This window comes from Rhincodon typus, chromosome 4 (genome assembly GCF_021869965.1).
Source record: "Rhincodon typus isolate 14 chromosome 4, sRhiTyp1.1, whole genome shotgun sequence".
Taxonomy (NCBI): domain Eukaryota; kingdom Metazoa; phylum Chordata; class Chondrichthyes; order Orectolobiformes; family Rhincodontidae; genus Rhincodon; species Rhincodon typus.
The window spans coordinates 104348021-104374023 of record NC_063335.1 but is presented as its reverse complement, the minus strand read 5'-3'; the positions used below and the strand labels follow the sequence as shown (position 1 = coordinate 104374023).

At 40.7% G+C, this 26003-nt stretch overlaps 1 protein-coding gene across 3 annotated transcripts in view; it reads right to left on the bottom strand.

Annotated features, from left to right (window-relative positions):
* slc45a4b (solute carrier family 45 member 4b) overlaps positions 1-25689 on the bottom strand; it is a 64942-nt gene extending 39253 nt beyond the window's left edge. For 2 of the 3 annotated variants that reach the window (XM_020512992.2, XM_048595959.1), the window contains exon 1: positions 25439-25689. The gene's annotated coding sequence lies outside the window, so the exon portion shown is untranslated. Of the gene's footprint in view, positions 1-24098; positions 24210-25438 lie in introns of those variants that run through there. The other variant, XM_048595958.1, reaches the window with a different exon arrangement.
* Positions 25690-26003: the final 314 nt, after the last annotated feature.

Genomic DNA, 26003 nt, shown 5'->3' with positions numbered 1-26003 from the left:
ATAGAGACACAGTCATACAACATGCAAACCGACCCTTCGGCCCAAATAGTCCACACCAACCATGATCCTAAACTAAACTAGTCCCAGTTGCTCGTATCCCTCTGAACATTTCCTATTTACATACTTGTCCACCCCCACCTTAGGGGGAAGGCCCCTGCTATTCATCTTATCTATGCCCCTCATGATTTTATAAACTTCTACAAAGTCACACCTCAACCTCCTACAATCCAGTGAAAAAAGTCCCAGACTATCCATCCTCTCCTTAGAATTCAAACCCTCCATTCCTGGCAACTTCCTAGTAAATCTTTTCTGAACCATCTCCAATTTAATAATATCCTTCCTATGGCATGGTGACCAGAACTGCACACAGTATTTCAGAGGAGATCTCACCAATATTCTGTACAACCTCAAAATTATGTCCCAACTCCTATACTCAAAAGGAGAGCAATGAAGTTAAGCATGCTAACCTGAATCACCCTGTTTACCTTTGACGCAAATTTCAAAGAACTATGTAATGAACCTGTAGGTGTCTCTGTTCTACAACTCCACCCTACTATTAATCACCCTTGAGTTTTACCAAAATGCTCTACCTCTCATTTATCCAAATTAAACTCCAACTACCACTCAACCTACTGACCCAATTGATCATGATCTCTAATCTTAAATAACCTTCTTCATTGTCCATTATACCACCAAATTTGGTGTCATCCACAAACATACTAACCATACCTCCCATATTCTCATCCAAATCGTTTCTACAAATGATAAATGAAAGTGGACCCAGTACTGACCTGTGGAATGCTGCTGGTCACAGGTCTCTAGTCCAAAATAAAACACCTCTACAAATCTCGGCTTTGTAACAGATCCCCTTTGTTTGAGAGATTTAATAATGAAACTGGAGTACATTCACAGATCACACTTCTCTTTAATATACAAGAGTCATTTTCATTAGCCCCGTTTTAGTACTTCAGCAGGGTTAAACTCTAATGGGCACATTTATTGTGAACATCACTGCTAAGTGGCACAAAAAGTGTGCAAGCACATGCATGACAGCAACACTGGTGGAAATGTGAATAATGGTTGGGTGGATGGGGGAGGCAGGGGGGGTTGGAGAAGAGAGGTGGTGAGAATGAGTGGTGGTGAGGTGCAGCTGGCTGGAGAGCAGACACTCCTGGTCCTCACCCACTGCTCCAGCCAGGACCAAGCCTCCATGACCGTGCATATGCAGTGGACATGCCATTGCGTAATCTCCAGCAGCCTATTCTTTTGAGACTAGATGATGGGCCATGTAATTTGCCTGCTCAGTATGTGCAGATATTTTTTATAAATCACTCCAAAAACAATTGGAGGTTCAAACAAAGAACTGCAGGAAATACAGGCATTGATTTGGATACAAGCAACATACAGGGGGTCTCAGATTTTCATACAGCATGTCACCTTAAAAGATCTGATTATGAACATTTCTTGTATTTCCAAACTTTTACTTCTATGGTCCTGTGTTGTTTCCATTTGCATTCAAATCGACTTGCGAGCAGATTCAAAACTGTACCCATTCCCAACTAGGGAATTGCCTATATTGAAAGTCTTGGAGGAACAGGCGAGTTACACTTGTTCCTCACTTGTCTCGACCAACTATTTTCAACAAAGCTTCTCTTCCCATTGCAGTTATTGCTACTCTACATGCTGCCTGTAGAATTTCCAAATACAAAGTTTAACTTCCCAAGCGTGCCAATATTCTCAAATCTTCCAGAGTAACCTAAAGCAAGTAAGGGCATGACTATTGAGCTGGAAAAACAGGAATGAGAAGACAATAGATAAAGAGGATACCATCTTGGGTGTTCTTTCCAAGTAAAAAGGTTGAAGAGGTGGTTGAGGATACATTCAGTTTGAGAAATCATTCAATATCCAGAGTCAGTAGCTTTGCCTTTAAATAATACAATTCAAACAAGTGATATAAACTGTTTTAACAACAAGTACACTTTTAGGTAAATGAGGGAATGTTTATACAGAAGTACCATTTGAAAATCCCCTCCAAGCCACTTGCCATCCTGACTTGGAAAAATACTGCCATTCCTTCACTGTCACTGGGTCAAAAATCCTGGAATTCCTGCCATAAGGGCATTGTGGTCAACCTACAGCACGTTGACTGCAGTTTAAGGAGGCAACTCACCATCACCTTCAAGGGCAACGAGGGACAGCCAATAAATGTTGACCAGCCAGCCATGCCCATATCCCACAAGTGGGGAAAAAAAAAACTGCCTCATGATGGGGCCTACAACAATAGAATCAAGTGAGTATAGAGCCAAGAAAGCTGTTGTCATAGATTTTGTACAAGCAGACCTACTTACAGGGTTGTACAAATTACGCATCATTGGAATTTAGCTAGAGTGACACGATGTCATCAATACCTATTAAGCCCCAAACAGGGGTTCATTCAGGTATCAAGAACAAGTCTTCCGATTCACATTGAAAAATGTCTGATTGGGACAAAAGGTATAAAAGCAGAACACAGCAGAAGTTGGAAATTTGAAACAACAGAAAATGCTGGAGATTCTCAGGTATGGCAGAATCTGCAGAGGGAGAAACAGTTAAGGTTATGAGTCCCAAATAACTCTTCAGAAGACATCACTTTCTAGTTGTCATCCAACTGGACTTATCCTTAAATATTTCAATAGGATAAAAAGAAAATCAACCACGTGCTGGAGAGATATGGAAAATTTGCAGGCCAGATTTAAAATAGTCATACCACAGCTGAATGACAAATCAGCACTAGGTCTCACACATCTCAATGCCGATTTTGCACGGTACACTAATGTTATGGTACTAGTCAAAACAACAAAAAAAAGAGTAACCCTCAAAAACAAATCTAAATTTACAACAGCATTGACTTGAGCCTTTTGGCCAAATCACACTTTCCTTAGCTGACATGTTTGAGCATTTAATCAGATAAAACAAGTTACACATTCCAGGATGGCTTGAAAATTTAAGCAGTAGGGGCTGGAAAACAAAACATCTCAATGTACAATACCAATATGTTCTTCAATGGACAAATATTTATACATATCAAGGCATTAGGTTGCTATAGAACTGTACACCATTGACAGAGTTTTACATTACAACCTCTGATCCTTAACCTAATCCAGTTGCAGAGATGAGATCAATTTCTGTGAATGCACAGGAGCTATCAAGCTATTAATAAAGTTTTCACATACATCACTGTGCAAACACATGAATAGTATTAAAAGGTTCAAACAGACCAATTGCCAAGTTTGTGGTTCAGGCTTTAAAAAAAGCAGAAACTTATTGGAGCCATCTCTAGTATACACCCAAATATGGAATAAATTTGTACTGTCAGAAGAAGTCTAATCAGCACAGGTAAACCAAGTAATAAGACACCAGGAGAAAAGAATTGACCAGGCATATCCCATCTGCATGATGGACATATCTAATTCAACAATTCTGCCTTCCTCGAAAAACTGATAGAGGGTGTCGTATCATTAAATGTCACCTACTGACCAGTTTGTGTTCTACAGGGAGAACACTCAGGACCCAATTAAAGTGGTCATCCAAGCAGGAAAGACTTTTTAAAAGTGATTGATTTTATCTCCCCGCCCCCTCACAGGATGGGGCACCACCAGCAAGGTTGGCTATAAACACCAGCCTAAGGATACCAAGCAGCATTATTAAAGAAGAAAGTGCTGGAAAAACAATTCTGGTGGCATTAGTAGAAAGAGAAACAAGGGAACAATTGAATGCAGTGAGACTTATTGAAACGTTAAGAGTCTGATAGCTTTAATATCAGGGAAGGTCATCAGGCATCTTTCCATCCTTAACCTGCAATTGATGTGTTGGAAAGACATAGACAAACACTGAAGATTTACTATTATGAATGGAAAATTTCTGATCAACCACTTCTGTTGTGCCTTTAAATGGATGTATGCTAGTTAGTGCTTACCTCTGTGCTGGATGCAGAAAAAAAAAAGAAGGGGGAAAATTAAGTTAGAGTACACCTATTTTGCAAGGGACTATAGCTGTTGTACAGCAATTGGAATGGCTTACTCAATACCCACTCCCATTGTGGGACCGGGGATTTAGCAAAACAAAAGGAAATTAAAAAAAAAGTTAATAGTGGAGTAAAATACTTCAGCAAATTTCTGTAATCCTAATGAAAATTTACTGAATATCTATAATTGTTTTAAGGTGCGTTTAAGATTAAGGTGTAGTCAAGAAAGAAAATATCTGAGTTGACAATGAACTGTAGATGGTGCTTCTGTAAATATGCTACACTTTGCTTATCAGCTTTATCTGAGCTTAAAATCCATGTCGTGAAAAATATCAAGTTGTTTAGAAAACCCAATTACTTTTGCAGAATATGAATTTAATGATTTTGTATACAAGCTTATCGAAAAGGAAAAAGCACATGGAAGACAAGATATTTCAGTCATATTGAACAAAAAAAAAGCAAGCATTTTTGATTCTCCAAGTCTGCAGTAGAATACTTAAATCAACAAGAATTAGCTCCACCATGGCTTTGTCAGCCATTAAGGGGCCACTGAATGACGTACAGAGCAAATCTATTTCAATTACACTACCTTGCCAGTAAGTAAAATAGAACTTAAACCTAAGTAACTGATTTTCCATCCTGAAGGTGGCGGAAATGGCAGCTAATGATCCTATGGATGTAGATGCTTTTACGATGGTAGGTGAGGACAAGGGGAACCCGACAACTGCATCTGGATTTGAATAAGCACAAAAACAAGAAGCTGAATAGTGTTACCTTAAGCAATTCTAAAACCATTCAGCAGTCAATTAAATACTTTAGAAGTTTGGTCATTGCTGGCTGCTGGGTTTCCTACAGTGCAAGATGCTTACAGCAAATTTCCACAAACAGCAATCTGATAGGGAGGTGAATAGGATGCAGAATAGAAAAACCAGACTGATTTTTACTCAGCTAAAAGTAAAAAGCATTAGCAAAGATAAAACACACCAATAATGCCATAGGATCTTCCATTCCTTCAAAAAGGGAAGCATTCTCAAAATATCACTGACAGGTTTATTTACTCACATTGAGTGACATAAACTCTCAATGTTGTGGCTCAGATCACAGTGGTACTAACATTGCAACACACCGAAGTGTTAGCATTCATCTTTGTACAATAGCTTTTGGTCTCAAAACAAGCTGAAATTTAAAAGGTCACTCAGAACTCATTGCCCAAGTCTCTTCTATTCATTCACAGGTTGTGGGTTTCACTGGCAGGGTAGTATTTATTGTTTACAGATTTACCTCTGAAGTGAAGGGGTGGTGTGTTTTCTACTGAGAAACAGTTGTAGGCCAAGGACCACAGGTTTTCATCCACCCTTAAATTTCATGGAATAAAATATGGAACAGTGCAAATACAAATAAATATTTTGCAGATTCTTGTGCCATATACTACTGAAACATCATCTTGATAAACCTTAAAAACACTGCTCCAACACAAGTGTTCCACAGCATTTTATGTAGGTTTGAGTTCCTTGGTGGACTGTGGGAAGAAAACTAGGCCGTAATCTTTCCACAGCAAGTCTCTGCAGGGTGTACTCTGATCTTCAGAGGGTTGGTGTGGACTGAATAGCCTGCTTCCACCTGTAGGGATTCTACAATTCTATGTTGATGCTTTTCTAGTGTGCTAGTCTTTGTGTGCATTCTGAAAACAATGGTTATGCTCTATTGGCTACGTTATGGTGCTGCTTGGGATGAATCCTGACAAAAATCAGTACATCCCTTACAAAATGACATGTGTTGGGCAGAGAGCAGAGGCTCCAGTTTTGAATGAAGAATCCGACAAGGAGAGCATTCCCATTATCAGCCAAGCTATATTTTACCACTCTTGAAAATTCTGGTTAAGAATAGTCAAATTTCAGATGGTTCCTCAGTAATCCATTTGACAAGCTCCATCATCTTGTTTCCCCATTGAGGCCTCAACGACATCTGCAGATCACTGTCCAATTGTTTTGGTTCTGTGGTCAAGAGCACTTAAAACTTTCCTACAATGATCCAACTGAATGGAGCATTCTGTGGCATCAAGAACATTTTGCTCTTCGGCAGGACTACTGAAAGAGCTCATTAAATGTCATTTCTTGTTTCCATACAACTTAACAGCTTCATATTGTTAGACAAGGTGACTGAGTATAACTTTCCCTCCTTTTTCTAGGAATACATACATAATGTCTTTGTAGGCATGGCTTACCTTCAATCTCCAGATAAAGGGAGGATAGTGGCTCAGGTGAATGCTGCAACACAGGAACAGGGGATTACAGAGTAACAAACGACCAGGCTCGTACCCACAGTACAGCAAGGTCACCTCCACATATCCTTGTGGTTTGATTTTAGAGAAAACCCTCTCCCAATTTTTGGCACATGCCCTAGCCCTTCTGAACCATATCTCCACCTTCCCGTAGTCTGACCAGATGGTAACACGAACAATACCAGATTTCCAAAGAAATCTCACTTTTTCCAATTTGTGCTAACTAGTTCCCAAGGACTGCATGTAGATATCAGTTTGTACCATTGATTGAAACTGCACTCCTGGTGTGAAGAACAGTTAGACTCAATTGTCAATTCCCTCCAAGTACCATTTAGGAATGCACTCCCATCATTTGAATATGTAATATTCTGTCAATTGTTAAGTTGATGAGGCAGACATCTGTTCTCCTGTCTCATACGCAATTATATCTCCAATTAACATAAAACTAATCAACATCATTCTACTGGGTACAAACCATATCTATCAGGATGGTCAAACCAACTTGACCCATTTAGCAGTGATATTTAACATGGATTACAAAATTCTGTCCAATGAGTATAATGGACTGCCAATTTGCAATTGTTTCAGTTCTTCCTTCTGAAGCACAATGCTTTCCCTCTTGGGCTTGGGCCAGAGCATTGCAGAGTTCTGACAAAGGGTCACTGGACTCAAATCATTAACTGTTTTTCTCTCCAGATGCTGGCAGACCTCCTGACCAACTCCAGCACTGTGTCTTTGACAATAGCAGAGTACACTGCTATCAGGTTTGGACCAACCCACTTTTAGAGCAGAATACAAAAATCAGGGGATAAGCCATTGCTTCTGAGAATTTTACTTGCCTAAAGGTCTTCATTAGCTTGAGCTCAGTGGTAACAGTTGCTTGGCTTAGAAGGCAGAGGAATTGGTTTGGCTACAGAGTAGACACGTTCCCCTTTACAGGAAAATAATGGCACTCAGTATGGCTGCCTGAATGACAGGCATAAGATATATTCAGATAAAAAGGAGAAAAGGTAGCTCATGAAAAACGTAAATTAAATGTTGAAAATACTCCACAAGATAGCAAAAATGTCTCCGCAGTTGTCACCTGATCAGCTGACTATTTCCAGCATTTTCTTCTCCACTAATTAATTTCCAGCATCCACTGTATTTTGCTTCAGTTTTAAGAAGAATGCCAGGTACAACAATAGGTTAGCACTATGATGCAGATTGTGGATTTATATACTTCATTTGTTAAAAGTTTTCTCGTTATTGAGTTAGTAACCTGTGGGTTTTCTGCATGCTTTAAGTTAATAATTAGCTAAGTATTTTTGTAGCCACAGGTGATTTATTTTACAATATTTGAGGCCTGGTTTTAGAGCAAATGGGTTTGGTGCACTAATTGTTTTTGTTTATCTTAGATGGTTTGGTGACGCAGCAAGGTAAATAATGGGGCCTCAAGATTTATTAGAAACTTCTGAAAGTTGCTTTTAAGCTCAACAGGCACTCCCATAGCTTATAGAGGGAGACCTTTGATTTCAGTTTTACTAGGAGTCTAGGTAGTCCTACAAAAGTCCTTGGAATAAGATGGCTGTGTAGACCAGCACCCCAAAAAAGATAGAATAAACCAATTGTCTTAGGAGTAAAGGATTAGTGTTGGTCCTCGATCAGATATGTTAGGATAAACTGAGATTACTTAAATAGGAGTACATTGAAGCTCAGATGTATAACAGGTCCAAGAGAAACACTCTGCAGTTTCAGTTTAAACGTTGAAGTCACAAGTGCCTTAAACCAACCAACAAGTTAACTACAGGAACTCTGGTGTGGTACGAGTAGTGCTTTGAGGTACTGTGCAAATTTATTTTCAATTTATAAGAAATGTTTTGAGTTAACTGCTTTATACTGGTGTTTAAAAATCTTTAAATTTGTATATTAAATTAGATAGCTTAGTTTATTCTATTTTATCTTCACTGCTTGGTGTTTAAAAAGAACTGGATTTTCTAAAGCAAAACTTGTAGAAGTGCATGTTTTTTTTCTGTAAGAGACCACTGTCAAAACAAAAACAAAATAGAAATATGATCTATCATACCAGGTTTGAGTTGGGAGCTGACTTGGGATCACAACAGCATGTAATATAAAAAGGGAGCCCAAATAATAACATCATTCCTAGGAAAAGTGGGCTGGCTAGAGACAAAGAAAAATGTTGCAGGTGTCACTAACTAGAATGCTACAATCAATGCCACTGTAAAGAACGAGATAGTAAATGGAAATTGGACAAAGTACCAAAGTTAACTAGTTTAAAAAGGAAAACAGTTCCTATGCGGAGATCACTACCTAAAAACGTTGACTGTTTCCCTCTCCAGTGATGTTGCCAGACCTGCTGAATATTTCCTCCATTTCCTTGTTTTTTTTTCCAGATTTCCTCATCCACAATTTTTTGCTTTTGTGCTTAAAGTCAGCCACTTAACCCAAATGAGACGAGTCCAAGGTAGCAAAGGGAAGCGAGCTCGAAATTGGAGAAACTCTGGCCAGTTAATTGGCCTTTTATAGAGGGAAGCCAAAGGACTGAGGGATCTGAAATGCTGCTACGTACCTGTTCAAAAAGGGGGAAGGAAGGACAGACAGAAAACAATATAAAGGAGCATTTAAAAAGGGCTGTCAGCCTAAATGCAAAACTAAACCATTAATATCATCTAGGAAACACGCATGACTGAAAATCAGTATGGTGCTTTAGAAGCAAACCCTTTTTTAAAAACACAAAAATAAAAGCAAAATATTGTGCATACTGGAGATATGGGAAAAAAGTGTACAAACTCAACAGTTCTGGCAGCATCCATGCAGAGATTAACAGAGTTAATGTTTTGGAGTCTGGTGTGATGTTTTTGGGTCTGGAGGTAGTTAGAAAATGATTTTTTTTAAATGCTATTAACCAAAGAGGAGAAGATAGATAGTGGAACAGATTGTAAACATTCCCGGAACAAAGCACAAAAGCACTGCTAGTGGTAGGAGACACAGATACAGAATACATTTAGTGACCAAGCTTTGACAGCCCAATATCGTAAAGAATTTCATAGGGTCACTATCCTCAAGAAATTCCTTATCTGTGCGACACCCTATTCTGGAGACTATGCCCTCTGATTCTAGATTCTCCAACAAAAAGGAGAAACAACTTTATGTATCTACTCTGTCAAGTACCTTAAGAATCACGTGTTTCAATAAAATCACTTCAATTCTTTTGTAGTTCAATTATTCAACCTCTCCTCAATTCAGTCCCTCCATAACCTGGCATCAGCCTAGCAAACATTCCAAGGAAGATGCTAGTACATCTTCCTTTAGATAAAAGGGACCCAGAACTGTTCACAGTATTCCAACTGTGGTCTGACTAGTACCTTGTATAGTTTTCAAAAAACCTCCTTAACTTTGAAACTCCGTACCCTCTGAAATAAAAGGCCAAGATTCTATTTCCCTTCTCTATTACCTGATGAACTTGGACGTTAACTTACAGATTCATAGATGAAGACATCCAAATCCCTGTTCTGTAGCTTTCTGCAGTCTTTCTCCATTTAAATAATATTCAGCCCTTCTATTCTTCCAGCCAAAGTGTATAAGCTGTCATTTCCCCACATTAAATTCAACCTGCCAAATTTTTGCACACTCACTCAACTTGTCTACATTCACTTTCTCCTCCTTCTCCCTTTTTGTCAAGTGTCAAAACCATCATTTTTCCTCCTCCAGTTCCAAAAGAGGAGTCATGTTGGACTCAAAGTGTTGACTGTTTCTGTCTTCACACATGCTGCTAGATCTGCAGAGTTTTTCCAGCACTATTTTCTAAAAATTTCATTACATTTAAAAACTTTAAATAGAGTTGACAAAGTGAATTGGTGAATAATTTGGTTGATGCGTGCAAAGTCTGTGGTTCTTTAGTATAAAGCACTGTAGGACCTGGCCAGGGGTACTGTCAATCCAGTTGCATGGAGACATGGATAAATATGGAGGTCAGGCATTCTAATGACAAAATGGTTATTAATCAGGAAAGATTAAAAAGGCAATGAGAAGATGGAGATTTTCTTCTGCAAAATAAAAAGCAAATTATGCAGATCTGAAAGCTCAGCCTGAAAAAAAAAGATGCCAGATGGGAATTATAAAACTTGAACATAAAGAAACTGCATGCTAATAGTGAGAAAGATTAAAAATATTTCACATTCACCACATACCTTGGCTTAAAAGCAGTTTCCCAGAAGAAACATGTAGAGGCATACAATAGCAATAGGGGATTGGGTTGGGAGAAATGATCAAAGATCTTGCTCCAATCTTGTACAAAATGCAAGATATTTAGTAGGGCACTTTTGGTTACAAATATACTTCATGCCTATAAAAATGACACCTGAAGGTCAATAGTTGCCACTTAGGGCACATGGCTGTTGAAAGCAACACCAATAAAGAGTTGCTCTAAATTATTGCTCATGTGGCCCGAAAGGATAAAACCAATCCATCCATTTATCCATCTCAGGGCTTATAACAATTTCGTATTACAAGGGCACTCAAATTGACTTTTAAAACTTGTGAAAAATAAAAACAGGACTATTTCACTAGTTAGCCAGCCATATATAAAATATTTGTTTTTTCATTTACAAACTACTTTAGCAACAGGAAACTGAACCCACACCGCCTCGCCATCCCATTACATGGGAACACTATTGTCTCAAGCTGATTTCAGCTTTTTAGGACATCTTCAGTTGCGTGAAAAACAAAGCCTACAGAGTCTGGTATCATTGTACATTGACTCTCTTGGATTGTAGCACCAGAATCATACAGCATGGAAACATACCGTTTGGTCCAACCAGTCCATGCTGACCATAATACCAAACTAAACTAGTCCCACCTGCCTGCACTCAAAATTGCTATCAATGCTGCAGAATAAATGAAAAAGCAGATGCCACAGCTGTCACCCATTAGTTGAACAGCTTAAACAAACTTAAATATCAATGCAGACATTAGAATTTAGAAATTCTATCTTCGTTAATTCAAAGTGAAAGATAAAATTTTAACTTGGTCCATTTACTTACAGTAATAATTTCCTAAAATTATTAAAAGTTATATCACCATTATGTAAAAGTGAAGGGCATATATTGTATTCTTTATACAGCTCCAATCACAAAAGTTGGTATCCATTTTTTAAATAAAGTACAAAAAAAAAGTGCTCCAAAATAAGCTAAAATTTCCCAAGGTCTAACTAACAATCTTCAGTCCTAACGTTGCAAGACTTTTTTTCCTTTTAAGAGTCAAGGAACTGTGGTAGACAATTTCACAACCAGTATTGGACTGCAGGCAACAAGGAACAATATTGCCATTATTCCAAAGGTTTGGGATTTCTACATACATGAAGTTCAGCTGTAACAGCTCATTTTCCTGGCGCAAACATGGAAATCTTGAGCAATACTATCCAATCTTCTGAAGAACCTCCAGCAGAGGGTGTCTGAAAATTGATCATGGACTGCTTGTCACACTTGATTTGTGAACCTTTGAACCAGTGATTTGTTTGATTGATGGCTTTAGCTGTTCTTCGTCTAGTCGCTGCATTGGTCAAACTGGAATCAAAATCTCATATCAGCATTTTAAAAAAAACACATCTTGGTTCTCAAGCAGGCTGCAGGGAGTTAGTAATCAAGTTAAAAACTAGGACCTCCTATAAAGCTAGTGATTTCAGGATTGCTACAAGTGTCACATGCTAATCAGTGTAGAATTAGCAGGATATGCTAGATGAATACGTAGCTGGAGAGATGGTGCTGGGGTAGTATTTCAAATTCCAGGGACATAGGGACTAGCTCTGGGAAAGGTGGGACCAGTTGTACTGGTCTGGAACTGGAACTGGAACTGATGTATTTGCTAGCACAGTTGGGAGGGTTTAAACTAAAATAGAAATCTGTACAGGAGAGGGAGAAACAAGGATAAAAACAAAAAGGGAAATGAGAAGTGGTAGAGAATTGAAGGGTAGGAATCAAGTAGGACCACAGTGCAAAATAAAGAATGTCAAAAAGACAAGCCTTGTGTATTAATGCACGGAGCATTCACAATAAATTGTATGAATTAGTATCGCAAAGTGCTATAAATGGATATGATATGGTTGGGATTATGAAGACATGTGGAGCTCGTATATAAACACCTAAATTGTAGTGGGGCAACAAGGTGCAGGGCTGGATGAACACAGCAGGCCAAGCAGCATCATAGGAGCAGAGAGGCTGACGTTTCGGGCCTAGACCCTTCATCAGAAAAGAGGGAGGGGAAGGGGGTTTTGAAATAAATAGGGAGAGTGGGAGGCGGATAGAAGAGGGATAGAGGAGAGGATACAAACAGGTCGAAGAGGCGGGGATGGAGCCAGTAAAGGTGAGTGTAGGTAGGGAGTTAGGAAGGGGATAGGTCAGTCCAGGGAGGACGGACAGGTCAAGGGGGCGGGATGAGGTTGGTCGATAGGAGATGGAGCTGCGGCTTGAGGTGGGAGGAGGGGATAGGTGGGAGGAAGAACAGGTTAGGGAGGCAGGGACGAGCTGGACTGGTTTTGGGATGTGTTGGTGGTAACTTTGGGGAAGGCATTAAACAGGAAAGCAGACAAGCAATAAACATTCAACTTTAATTATGGATGACTTCAACCTGCATTCAGGTTGGGTAAATTAAATCAATAACAATGCTAAAAAGGACACATTTCAGGAGTGTTTTCTGGATCAACGTACTGAGGAACCAGCTGGGGAACAGGCCATTTTAGACTGGGTATTGTGTAGCAAGAAAAGAATGATTGGCAATCTAGCTGTGCAAGGCCCTTCGGAGAACAGTGACCATATTATGATTGAAGAATTCTTTAAAACAGTGTGTGATGTGGTTGCTTATGAGACTAGGGTCCCGAACCTAAAAGGAAAGTACAAGGTATGAGGGAGGAGCTTGTAATGGTAATTTGGTGAATGTTACTTGAAAGGATGTCAGTGGCAAACATGAAGAAACTGACAAAAATAAAACGGGAAAAGTGGCCCAACCACGGCTAACAAAGGAAATTACAGATAATATTAGATAGTAGTAGGAGTGGAACAATAATTGGCCAAATAAAGCAGCAAATCTGAGAACTGGAAGAAGTTTAGATTTCAAAGGATGAAAATGGGATGGATTAAATGGGGGAACACTAGGAGAATAAGCTTGCAGGTGATGCACATACTGACTGTAACAGCTTCTATAGGTATGTGACAACAAATTTAGATCCCTTGCAATCAGAAACAAGGCAAGTTATAATGGGGAAACAAAAGTGGCAGACAAATTAAATATATATTTTGGTTCAGTCTTCATAAAAGATGACAAGATAATGTCCCAAAAATATTTGAGAACAGTGTCTAGTGAGCGGGAGGAAGTGAAGGAAATCAGTATTAGTATGGAAATAGGGTTGGGGAAATTGATGGGATTAAAGATCGATAAATCTCCAGGGACCGATACTTTAATGTCCTAGATTACTTGAGGAAGTGGTCCTGGTGATATACACTCTAGAACAGTTCCTATGGATTGGAAGGTAGCTAATGTAAACTCCATTAATTAAAAAAAAAAAAAGAGGTAGAGAAAAAAACATGAAGATCAGTTAGTCTGACATCAATAGCAGGGAAAATGCCAAAAGTCCATTATAAAAGATTTAATTGCAGGGCACACAAACAGTGACAGGATTGGACAGAGTCAGCATAGATTTATGAAAGGGAAATCATGCTTGACAAATATACTGGAATTTGAGGATGTAATTAGTAGAGTTGACAAGAGAGCCAGGGGATGTGGTTTACTTGGATTTCAGAAGGCTTTCAAAGGTCCCACACAAGAGATTAGCTTGAAAAAAAAATCAAAGGACATGAGATTGAGGGTAATGCACCGACATGGATAGAGAACTGGTTAAGGCAGGGAAAAATAGTAGGAATAGATGGGTCTTTTTCCTAGCGGCAGCCAGTGATTGCAGTCAGAGTCATACAGCACAGAAACAGACCCTTTGGTCCAACTTGTCCATGCCGATCACATCTCCCCAAACTAAACTAGTCCCATTTGCCTGCATTTAGGCGATATCCCCTTAAACCTTTCCTATTCATGTAGGAGTCCAAATTCCTTTTAAATGTTGTAACTGTACCTGCATCTACAGCTTTCTCTGTCAGTTCATTCTACACACGAACAGCCCTCAAAATAAAAAAAAAAGTTGCCCCTCAGGTCCCTTTTAAACCTTTCTCCTCTCACCTTAAAAATATGCCCTCTAGATTTGAACACCCACACCCTCAGAAAAAGACCTTTGCTATTCACTTTTCTATGCCCCTCATGATTTTATAAATCTCTATTAAGGTCACCCTCTTCCTATGCTCCAAGGGGGAAAAATAAACACCCCAGCCTATTTAGCCTTTCCTTAGAACTTAAGGTCTCCAGGCCCAGCAATATCCTGGTAAATCTTCTCTGAACCTTCTCCAATTTAATAAGAACCTTCCTATAGCAGGACAACCAGAATTGTACACCATATTCTGGAATAGGCCTCACCAATGTCCTGTATAATCTCAATATGATGTTCCAACTCCTATACTCAATGGCCTGAGCTATGAAGGCTAACATGTTAAACACCTTCTTAATCACCTTGTCTACCTGTGACACAATTTTCAAATAACTATTAGGTCTCTGTTAGACAACACTAGCCAGGGCCTTACCGTTAGCGGTACCTCCTGCCCTTGCTTGTTTTACCAAAATACATTACCTCATTTATCCAAATTAAACTTCATCTGTCACTCCTCAGCCCATTGGCTCAATTGATCAAGATCCCTTTGTAATCTTAGATAATCTTCTCCACTGATGACCATACCACCAATTTTGGCGTCATCCACAAACTTACAACCATGCCTTCAATATGCTCATCCAAACTTTTATAGAAAGTGACAAACAAAAGGGGACCCAGCATTGATCGCTGTGGAACACTGCTGGTCACAGCCCTCTGAAAACAACCCTCCACCGTTACCTGGTCTCCTACTGTTAAGCCATTTTTGTATCCAATTGGCAAGCTCACCCTGAATACCATAGGATCTAACTTTACTAATTAGTTTACTATGCAGAACCTTGTCAAAGTTTTTACTAAAGTCCATGTGGACAACATCTACCACTCTGCTTTTAATCTTTTTGGTTACAGCCTCAAAAAAAAACCAAGTTGAGAGACAGGATTTCCCATGCAAAAAGCCGTGCTGACTATCCTGAATCAGTCCTTGCCTCTCCAAATCCTATCTCTCAGAATCCCATCCAAAAACTTACCCACGACTTACATCAGACTCACCAGTCTATAGTTCCCAGGCCTCTCAGAGGCTTTCTTAAATAAACAGCACAACATTAACCACCCGCCAGTCCTCCAGCACCTCAACCATGACTAGATGCTAAATATCTCTGCCAGGGGCCCCACAATTTCTTCTAACTTCCCACATCCTGGGATACCCCTGATCAGGTCCTGCAGCTTTCTCCACCTTTAAGGCCCCCAGCACCTCCTTTCCCCTAATGTTAACTCTTCAAGACAGCAATATTTATTTCTGGAGTTCCCTAGCCTCCTTTCTTTCTCCACAGTAAAAAAAAAAGTGATGCAAAACTTCTGAGCAGCGATAATGTAATAATAATAACAAAGAATCAATAATAGCATTAATACATAATTGCGTATTGTAAGTCATTCTAGGACTATTCAAAGTTGATTCAGTCTCAAATACTATTTCCAGTATTCATTACTTTTCTGTTGAAATATACAAAAGTGCCAAATAGAAACTTGACCAGTCAAAGATAATAGGAACTGCTGATGCTGGAGAATCTGAGATAACAAAAGGTGTAGAGCTGGATGAACACAGCAGGCCAAGCAGCATCAGAGGAGCAGGAAAGCTGACGTTTCGGGTCTGGACCCTCCTTCAGAAATGGGGGAGGGAAAGGGGATTCTGAAATAAAGACAGAGAGAGGGAGGTGGATGGAAGATGGATAAAAGGAGCAGATAGGCGAAGAGGAGACGGACAGGTCAAGGATGCGGGGATGGAGCCAGTAAAGGTGAATGTAGGTGGGGAGTTAGGGTGGGAGTTGGTCAGTCCAGGAAAGATGGACAGGTCAAGGAGGCAGGTAGGTAGGAGATGGGGGTGGGAGGAGTGGATAGGTGGGAGAAAGGATGGACAGGTTAGGGAGACGGGGATGAGCCAGGCTGGCTTTGAGATGCAGTCGGGGGTGGGGAGATTTCAAAGCTTATGAAGTCCACATTGAGGCCACTGGGCTGCAGGGTTCCCAAGCGGAATATGAGGAGCTGTTTCTGCAACCTTCGGGTGGCATCGTTGTGGCACTGGAGGCGGCCCAGGATGGACTGTCATCCAAGGAGTGGGAGGGGGAGTTGAAGTGTTTTGCAACTGGGAGGTGCAGTCGTTTGTCGTGAACTGAGTCTAGGTGTTCCACAAAGCCGCCTCCAAGCCTCTGCTTGGTTTCCCTGATGTAGAGGAGGCCACATTGGGAACAGCCAATACAGTATACCACATTAGCAGATGTGCAGGTGAACATCTGCTTGATGTGGAAGGTTTTCTTGGGGCCTGGAATGGGGGGAGGTGTTGGGGCAGGTGCAGCACTTCCTCGGTTGCAGGGAAAGTGCCGGCGGTGGTGGGGCTGGTGGGGAGTGTGGAGCGGACAACACGAGTCACGGAGAGATTAGTCCCTCCAGAAGGCAGGTAAGGCTGGGGGAGGGAAAAATGTCTTTGGTAGTGGGGCCAGAATGGAGGTGGCGGAAATGCCGGAGGATGATGCGTTGGATCCGGAGGTTGGTGGGGTGGTACGTGAGGACGAGGGGGATTCTATTTTGGTTGTTATTGCGGGAAACGCGAGAGACGCAGTCGAAGGCATTTTCAACCACTGTGGAGGGCAAGTTGCGGTCCTTGAAAAACGAGGACATCTGGGATGTCCGGGAATGGAATGCCTCATCTTGAGAGCAGATGCGGCAGAGGTGAAGGAATTGGGAATACGGGATGGCATTTTTGCAGGAGGGTGGGTGAGAGGTGGTGTATTCTAGGTAGGCCTCCTCTACAATCGGGGAAACCAAGCAGAGGCTCAGAGACGGCTTTGTGGAACACCTACGCTCGGTTCGTGACAAATGACTGCGCCCCCCAGTTGCAAACCAGTTCAACTCCCCCTCCCATTCCTTAGACGACATGTCCATCTTGGGCCTCCTCCAGTGCCACAACGATGCCACCTGAAGGTTGCAGGAACAGCAACTTATTTCGCTTGGGAATCCTGCAGCCCAGCGGTATCAATGTGGACTTCACAAGCTTCAAAATCTCCCTGCCCCTGACCGCATCCTAAAACCAGCCCAGCTTGTCTCCATCTCCCTAACCTATCCACTCCTCCCACCTACCAGCCTCCTTGACCTGTCCGTCTTCCCTGGACTGACCAACCCCCACCTACACTCACCTTTACTGGTACAATCCCCACCTCCTTGACCTGTCCGTCTCTTCTCCACCTATCTGCTCCTTTATCCATCTTCCATCTTCCATCCGCCTCCCCACCCCCCCCCTCTATTTATTTCAGAATCCCCTTCACCTCCGATTTCTGAAGAAGGGTCCAGACCTGAAACGTCAGCTTTCCTGCTCCTCTGATGCTGCTTGGTCTGTGTTCATCCAGCTCCACACCTTGACCATTCAAATTTTTTTTGCCTCTGGCAAAGGACACATTTTCTTACTGTAGTAATTATTTTTTGCGAAGAAGTCATGCAGTGATTTAATACTAGTACAGTGGATTGATAAAGAGCATCAAGAGATCAAGGAACAGCCAACAGTCATCCAGGAATACCAATGTGTATCTGTGCATCTGCTAATACTGACCTTTCAAATTGAGAAACTGTCAGTCATTCAAAAGCAGTAGCTCTCAAGGGCTCTTTAAACTTCATAGCACCGAAAGTGCTCATCCTTGTTATAATTAAACAACTTAAAGGCTTGGATGAGGTTTCTTTAAACTATTTGCACCCTTTTCTGAGATAGTGGGGTACCACAAGGATTGGTGCTTAAACACTAGCTATTTACAACACATCAATGATTCAGATGAGCTAAATATAACATCAATTTGCAGATGACAATGCTGGATTGGAGAATGAGCTGTGAGGAGGTTATAGAGATGCTTCAGTGTGATTTGGAAAATTTGAGTGAGCAAATGCATGGTAGATGCAGTATAATATGAATAAATGAGAGGTTATTCTCTTTGGTAGCAAAAACAAGATAGATTAGCTGAATGTTGACAGATTGTGAAAGCAGCAGTGGGGTGACTAGACCTGATGTCCTTGCACACCAGTTGCTGAAAGCAAGCATGCAGTGAAAAGGCAAATGGTATACTAATCGTCATTGCAAGACAATTCAGTGCAGGAGCATAGATATCTTGCTGCCATTGTACAGGCCTTGGAGAGAACATATCTTGAGTACTGTGTGTAGTTTTGGCACTTAATCTGAAGGAAGATGTTTGATCTATGGAGGCAATGCAATTGAGGTCAACCAAACTGATTGCTGGGAATGGCAGGGCTGACGTACAAGATTCTACATTGGTTAGGACTATATTTGCTGGAGTCTGGGGGCAGGGAGAAGGAGGACAAGAATCTCAGAAACATAAAATGCGAACAGGACTAGACATGGTAAATGCAGGAAGGATGTTCTTACATGTCAGGGGAGTCCATAACCAGGGGTCATAATATAAGAATAGGGGTAGGCCATTTAGGACAGAGGAGGAGAATGGTAAATTCTCTGCCACAGAAAACATTTGAAGTCAAAACATTGACTACTTTGTCAAAGTAGTCAGACATACTCTCATGGAATCAAAGATTCCAGGAAGAAAGCAGCAGGATTGGATGATCAGCTGTTATCATACTGAATGGCAGAGCAGGCTAAAAGCCCTACTCCTGTTCCTATTTCTATGTTTCTATCTAGGTAACCCAAGAGAACCTTTTAATTGATCACATTAATTAAGGATGAATAGCAAGTGCTTGAGTAGTAATTCAGAACATCCAGGTTATAGCACTGAGAAACAGGATCACATTTCATCATGGCAGATGGTTCAATTTGAATTCACTAAAATCTGGAATTAAAAAGCTCACCTAATGGTAATCACGTAACCACTGTCAATTGTTGTTTAAAAAGTAACCATTTGGTTCACTAATGTCTTTTAGGGAAGGGAATCTGCCATCCTTAGCTGTGTGGTCTGCACGCAATTCCAGGCCCACAGCAATATGGGTTAGTCTGAACTGCCCTCTGGACAATAAATACTGACCTAACCAACGACCCTCGTATCCCACAAACAATTTTTTAAAGCTTACAAAATGGCAACGTAGTATGGTACATATATTATGTTTATACAATGTTTGAAATCACAACCGTGAATCATGTACACAATGCAATCTAAGAGGACCCTCTGAATGCCTGATGTGCAAAATTTCAATTGTAATGTTGAAAGCAATCATGCAGCATACAAAGTTGAGAAAAATAAAGAAAAAAAAATTAAAACTAAGAAAGTGGACACGTGAATCAGGTAATTACACACTCATGTTAAGAAACCTGAAGATTTAAGGGAAAAACAAGAGAGTTTGAGGCAGACTGAATGAGAAAGGTTGAAGCACAATAAGGGTTTGACAAAGAGGATGATCACATTTAGTGCTCAGAATAAGTGAGGTAAAACCAGACGATCATAATAATAATGTTGAATTTTAAAATCTTCATTCATGTGACTGAATGTGAACACAAGGTGTAATGTTCGAAATATCAGCAATGGAGTCATTGATGTTCATCATTGAATCCAACAATCTTGCACTTTGCAATTTCAAAGTTTATGGACAGCACCAAAATTTCTTGGGGGGCAGCAGGAGACAATATAATTTAATAAGTTGCCAAAAGATGTTAAAATAGCAGAAGCAATGTGCGATTGGCAAATGATTTTCAACATTGAAAAGCACTGAATTAATTCATTTTGGCAGAATATAAAATAAAACCACATATACCTTGTCAGACAAGGTATATACAGATTAAACAATAAATATAGATTCAGAAAACAAAGCAGCATAGGCTTTTAAGGGCATTACAAAAAGCACCAAGGTTCACTTTTAGAAAGAGACAGATCTGAAAAGAGAAATGCTGAACCTTATAAAAAGGCTTTGTTGGACCAGATGTAGATGTATTCTGCATATTATGTAAAAGGCAAAGATGCTAAAAAAGGATTTACAAGAATGACTCTGACAATGAGATACGAGATCAAAGATTACATTTCCAAGTGTATATCTGTACACAAAGATTCTTTTGCACTGCTAATGCAATTAAAATTCTTATTTCCAAAATTACTTTGCAATTTAAATATTGCTGAAAAAGTCAAACTCTGTCAAAGCTTTTTGTCTTGTGCTCATCAGGAAAATTTGCAAATACCATTGTAATGGTAATTACTTACTGTGTGAGTGTTTATTGGTTGGCAAGTTCACCATTGGTAAAGGCACTGTCATGCAGGCATTGCTGCACAAAGCCATTCTGCAGGACAATGGCTATCCAGATTACATCTGGCTATATAACGTGCAACCCCATGAATTGGCTCAAGACTATTGTATTTGGTCCTGAGAAGTGTTAAGTCTACCTCATTACCTTAGAAGGGCAGGGTATCCCAAATGTTTGGGCAACAGGTGCAGTCAGCTGTTTCACACTTCGAATGCAGTAGCAAAATGAGCGGTGTTCACCTCTAAAAGGATGCTGCCAACTATTGATTTGAAACAAGCAGAATGTGCATGTGTGCTCCACTGATTCCAACTGGCAATCCTAATTAGATGTCACAATCATTTATGCTCAGAATTATTGGCAAATATTGCCCAATTGTAGAATCATATCTAAGATCAGACACTTGTGAATTTTGCAAGCACCAGCCAGTTAGGAAGTCAGTACCTAACCTTGTTGAAAGCAGGTGAAGTGATATGCTCTTTAATATAGCCATCAGTCTTTGGGACACACAGCTTACAAGTCTAGCATCATACTGACACATTGATAGGCAGAACATCTTTTTGGCTTGATGATTGCATCCAGTTACATAGAAACACTATTGTGTTCCTCCTGCATTTAAAGCAACATAAAATAGCTTGTATTAATTTTCTCGTTACCAGTTTTTGGAATTTCTTCCCTCCTCAAAAAGTGTATTTTCAAGTTTAGTCAACTCCCTGTACACCTGTGAATGAACCCTTTGCCTTACTGAGTATACTTAATTTGTATTTACACAATTTGAAATGTGCCGACTTACATCACCATTTGCCAAATTTCCTTTTACTTAATCTGGTCATGATCCTCTCAATACAAAAAAGCTTATGAAAAAAAGTTCACAGGCAGAGAACGAACACTAGCTCTTGTGGAAGTCACCAACCCCAGAAGGCCTTAAACCTACTGGCAGACACCATGTGCTTCCCCTCCAAGGGGAACCAGACATGGACATAACCACAAAGACAGAAACAGTTGGGTAACTGACCCTCTCAAAACCACCTGAACCCATTAAAAGCATCTCTTCATATTGCTGCTGCCTGGCTCTGAACGGAGAATCCTTACCTGTTAAGTGAACACAATGTTTCTGTAATATAAACAGTCATTGTGATAAAGGTAGCATTTCCTACAACGCCGTGCTCCTCCTGCTTTTTGATTTTTTCTTTCCATTCAAGTCCTTGAACAAATTGGAACCTGGAATCTAGTGATCTAGAGGAGAGTTCTACCCAAGTGAGTTACAGCTGACATTTCTGTTTTTAAAAAATGCACCTTTGAATACATCATAGCACAACTCCATGACAGGTGAGACTTGAATCCCTGTAAATAATCAATCAAATGACCTCTTCCTGTATATTCTTAATGTATACAATTATCAGCGACAACTTCTCAGCAAGAGAGACACTGGTTGGAGTACTCTATTCAGGATAAATTTGCTTCAAATTAATGCTGCCAATTCCTTTGAAAGAGTTAACTTGGAAAAATTTTATGTCACCAGTGGTTCAAATCTGTATTGTGCCAAACAAAGTATTATTTTTTTCAGAAAAGCAAATATCAACATGAGAAAAAAAAACATTGAAATAATAGTGAGGAAGTTCAGGTCATGCTTGTAGACTGATTGTGGCATTTGGAAAGCTACCATCCAATCTGCATTTGGTCTCCCCAAATCCCCAACATACAGCAGAACACGCTGAGCCAAATTAAACTACGCCTGATAGGTCAGTGTAAGGACTTTAGACAGTGGGTGAAGAGCACGAAATGGAGTACGAGAGGGCATTGCACTAAAATGTTAGAACAAGATTATATGCTCAAACTCTGGGATGGGAAATCAATAAACAAGCTTGATTTGGAGGCAGAATAACCAGATAAGCCAAGTCAATATTAGAAATACTAAGAAAAACTAAGATTAGGGAATCTCAGAATCAAGTTATACACACAAAAAAATACAGACCCTTTGGTCCAATTCGTCCATGCCAACTAGATATCCTAAATTAATCTAGTCCCATTTGGCCCATATCCCATCCTTGTGCCCAGCCTTTTAAATGTTGTGATCGTACCAGCCTCCACCACTTCCTCTGGCCGCTCATTCCATAAACACATGCCACCCTCTCTGAAAAAGTTGCCCCTCAGATCCCTTTTAAATCTTTCCCCTGCCACCTTAAACCTATGTCCTCTAGTTTTGGACTTCCCTACCCTGGAAAAAGATCTCAGCTATTCAGCCTATCCACACATGACTTTGTAAACCTCAGCCTCCTATGCTGCAGGGAAAACTGCCCCAGCCTGTTCAGCCTCTCCCTATAGCTTGAACACTGCATCCCTGGCAACATCCTTGTAAATCTTTTCTGCAGCCTTTTAAATTTAAAAATCAAATATGAAATAAGACAAAGTGTGCTAATGCCTCAAACAAAAAACATTAATATTTTGAGAAGGATCCTTCAGCAGGACCACTCAAATCATGAAGGATAAAAAGCCAAGCTGTATCTTTCAGATGCTAACTGACCAACTGTACATATTTTCTGCTGTGAACAAAATGCAGTTTTTCCTAAATACTTCAACGAGTAAATCTTTCATGCAGTCCTACACAGCTCTAAAATCTTGCCTTTTTGAGAAAATAATAGTTCTGCTCAATTAATTAGATAGGTATGCCACCACTGGAGACTGTCCAAGAAGATCAGTTATACAGCCTTATTCTTATTGAATTTACATTTGAATTAATCTATTTACATTGCATTCTTCAAGGATTTAACATCGAAATTGCCTTAAGCAAGAAAAATAGTAAATAGTATTAAATTAAGTAATTTGTTAATATCAATACTTACTGGGGATCACTGTTTAACAGTTTTTGGATCATTGGTAGGCAAAAGCTCCAAGAATGTAATTTTGTGATGAAATCTTTACTGTTCATCTGAATCAACAGATACAATGAAGCCCTTGTGCTCCTTTTTGCAAGGCAGTTCCTCATTTCAGGGAACACTAAATATTTGTTCAGTATAACACATCCAAAGTACTAACACAAATTCCTAAAAACGTCTTCCGACTTTATTCTGGCAGCAACCAAAAATATGCAACTGGTACAGTATACTAATTATGTTGGGCCGCATATTAAGAATGCATTTAAACAATCATTTTTTAAAAGTCAATCCAATGTGTCTTAAGTGGAGATTAATTATATAGCAATAACTGGTTGCATTTTGCAAAACAAGAGAGATTTTTAAGTTTATTTCTTTAACTTAATTAGAAAACTTATCAACCCCAATAATACTTATTGCAATCAAAGTTAACAGAAAATGACATCTTCCACTTGCATAATTATCCATCTCACCTTCAGCGAAGTCCAGGTTTAAAAATAATCTAAAGTCACAGCCTGTTGTTGTTGCTAGGTCGAGAGAGATTTGGAAGCAGGAAAGCTAGTCACTGATAGAAAATGATCATGCGACTGTGAATGTGATATTATGCAATCGTATTCTGACCTTTACGGCTGAACGATTTGGGATTGGGTTAAACTAATGTGGCATAAATAACGAGGGGAAGTGGCGAGGCTCGGCAACTGATCGATTAAACAAAAAAAAAAGCACTTAAAAACATACCCTATTTAATGATTGCATTTTATTAAGGTGCACTCGCATTTTTACAATTTTCCCTGGAGTATAGGAGGCTGAGGTTTACAAATGCAATTTTGCTTTTGCACTCCCTGCCAACATACCTCACTATCACTTCCATTTCAGGAGACGTAAAAACACATTAGCTATGAAATCTTCATATTCTGGTGATGGGAAAATACGAGTCTCACTAACCCTCATGACAAGGAAATTAACGCACGGGTCTCTAATAAAAATAAGACGCACGCTCCGGGACCCAAATCACGAAACCTCCTTTTAACAGGATGAAAGGCACAAAATTCATGGATAGTCAGAAAGGCGCAAGAACGTATGATACTACGAGCCCGAAGAAAAACCATCATCTATGCATCAGCTGGGCTCAGATATCCAAATAGACGGGAACGGCAAGAAAAGTAACAACTTAACTAGCAAAAACAAACCGGAGCCTTTTACTACGGCTTTGGCTATCAAATAATCCAGCTGATCGTGGCCTGTCTGGGGTCATGTTTCAATTGTAAACTCGTAGTGCCCAACATAAACTGTGACGGGCGCAAGAGTTCATTGAAAAGCCTGTAATACGTACGTACAGTTTACAAACAGACAGACGCCTGTTCCAAATCCCAGACAGTCTGCAAAGACATTTAACTACTGCAGACTCGGAACTGAGCGACACGTTTTGAAAACAGTAATGATAATAAAAACATCTGCCTGGGGTTCATCCACCTGTCTCATTGCGGCCCCAAACCTCTCCCCCCAGGGGGTTAAATACTGCATCCCTCGCTCTCTTCCCCATGCAAGAGTACGGACAGAGATAACACTATCCACCGGGGGGGGGGGGGGGGGGCAGGCAACACATCACATCACCCACTGCAGCCGGTACACGAACTCCCCGAATACGGCCAGGCTAAGCCAGGTAAACACTGCCCTCCTGCCCACCAGCTAACTCCTCTAGGGAAAGAGCTGCTTCCCCCTAAACTTCGGTCCGAGTAGCTGGCCTCGTAGATCCCATTCCCCCTCCTCCACTCTCATCCTCCACCCCCACCCACTTCCCCCTTGCTCTCACCTTTCCCCGCGGACACGGCTGCTGAAGTGGGGCCTCTCCAAGAGGCAGAAGGATTTGAGTGTGCCCGCGGTCCGGGAGTCTCAGGGGTTGAGTGTTCTCCGATGCGTGCAGACGTTGCCGAGGCCCAGGCCGTTCGCTCAGTGTTGTCCCTAGGAGGGAGAAGGGAAGGTGGGGGGAGGCGCACGGAGGCGGGGAGGGGATTTTTAAACCGAAGAAACAGCCGTTAACGACAACTTCCGGTGACGGCTCCTTCAAGACACCGCGCGCCGGACCAGCGCATGCGCCTTTCCTCTCTTCTGCTTTCCACCTGCCCTATCGCCTCATTCCCCCCCTCAACTCACTCCTCACTCTGAGATCCAGCAACTCTTACCTCCGTTAACTCAGACTCACCTCACTCTTATCTCCTTCACCTCTATCAACTCACCGTCACGTCCTTCACCTCCATCATCTCACCCTTACCCCCATCAATTCACTCTCATCTCACCTTCACCTCCAACAACTCACGCTTACCTCTGTACTCCTCCTTCACCTCACCCTCATTTCCATCAACCTCCAGCACCTCACC